The 1,568-nt window shown below is 55.0% G+C and overlaps 1 non-coding gene across 1 annotated transcript; it reads right to left on the bottom strand.

Annotated features, from left to right (window-relative positions):
- Positions 1-659: 659 nt before the first annotated feature.
- Positions 660-791, bottom strand: LOC123126403 (small nucleolar RNA Z247). Its single transcript, XR_006461658.1, has one exon. It is a non-coding gene; the product is annotated as a small nucleolar RNA Z247 (small nucleolar RNA).
- Between the last annotated feature and the right edge of the window lie 777 nt (positions 792-1,568).

Below are 1,568 nucleotides of genomic sequence, written 5' to 3'. Positions count from 1 at the left end.
ATGAAAAAAATAACGAGGGTGAGTTTTAAAGAAGACATTATTGTCGGTGGCTAAACGAGACATGGATGCAAGGTTCTTGTCAGCTTGTGGAACATGAAGCACATCTCTAAGAACTAGATCACGTTTAAGTGTAGGGGGATTAATAGAACCTTGACCTATGTGACAAATATCCATACCTCCACCACTTGCGGTGTGAATCTAGTCGTTGTCGTGGTACTGCTCACGAAGGGCAAGCTGCTCGAGCTCATTGGTCACGTGGTCCGTAGCGCCAGAGTCAACGTACCAGACACCATCGCCGCCCTATTCACGCATGGCAGCAGCAACATGGCGGGCGTCGGGCACGTAGTCCTCGTCGAACCGATGCCAGCAATCGATAACCTCATGGCCAGACTTCTTGCAAAGCTGGCAGCGAGGGCGACCACAAGAAGGAGGGCGACGGCTGTTGTTGTTGTTGAAGCCGCCGCCACCGCTGGTGTTGTATCCGCCCCCGCCATTGGAGCCAGAGCCCCCACCAGAGCGAGCGCCATCGCCCTGGGGAGCACTGCATCCGCGCCCACCGCCGCGTTGCCCCTGGTGACAGCGCCCACGGCCACGGCCACGGTAGGCAGAGTTGACGGAGGATTGCCGAAGGTCGCCACCATGGAGGAGGGTGAGGCGGGCATCAAAACTCAGCAGCTGGCTGTAGAGCTCCTGGACGGTGATAGGCTCCACCCGGGCAGCGAGCGCAGAGACCACCGGGTTGTACTCCATGTCCAGTCCGGCGAGGATTTTGGAGACGATCTCTGGATCAGAGAGCACCGCAGCAGTGCTTGCAACTTCATCGGTGAGGCTTTTGATCCTGCCAAGGTAGTCAGCCATGGTCATATTACCTTTCTTGAGGTTGGTGAGCTCGATGCGAGTGTTGATCGCTTGGGCTTGGCTCTGAGCAGCAAACATGGCGTGGATGGTGCGCCACACCTCGGCCAGCATCTGGAGCGTGGCGACCTGTGCAAGAAAGGAACCCATCAAGTATCCTTGAAGTTGTTGCTATGCATACCAGAGGGATCTCGCAAAGTTGACGACTTGTTCTTCTTTGCCGTCCTTGGTGATGGTGAGAGTGGCCGGCGGTGACGGGCTCTTCTCGTCGAGGTGGTGCTCCATCTGTGCGCCTCTGATCTGAGGTAGCACGATGGCCTTCCAGAGCAGGAAGTTGCCCCTCGTAAGCTTCTCTTGTGGTGGCGATCCGAGGGAGGTGGTGTTGGTGGAGGTGGAAGATTAGGCAAAGGTGGAAGATGAGGTGGTGGTGAGTGCACCCATGGTGCTTGGCGTCATGGCAGCGGCGGTGGTGGACATGATCTCGGTCGCGGAGGTAGCTAGATGCAATCTCTTTCGATCTAATGAGGAAGAGGCTCTGTTACCATGTAAAATGATATAGGAAGCGTTGAACCCTTTGTCTCGGGCCGCACTTGTATATATAGAAAGGATGCCCTAGCTTACAAGACGAGATCGAGAGATCGTTACTGAGAATGATCGTTACAGGAGAATCATGAGAAGGGAGATAACAGAAGAAGAGATAGAGAAGGGTACAA

The sequence above is a fragment of the Triticum aestivum genome, chromosome 5D (assembly GCF_018294505.1).
Source record: "Triticum aestivum cultivar Chinese Spring chromosome 5D, IWGSC CS RefSeq v2.1, whole genome shotgun sequence".
Classification (NCBI taxonomy): domain Eukaryota; kingdom Viridiplantae; phylum Streptophyta; class Magnoliopsida; order Poales; family Poaceae; genus Triticum; species Triticum aestivum.
This window is presented reverse-complemented; position numbering and strand designations above follow the sequence as displayed.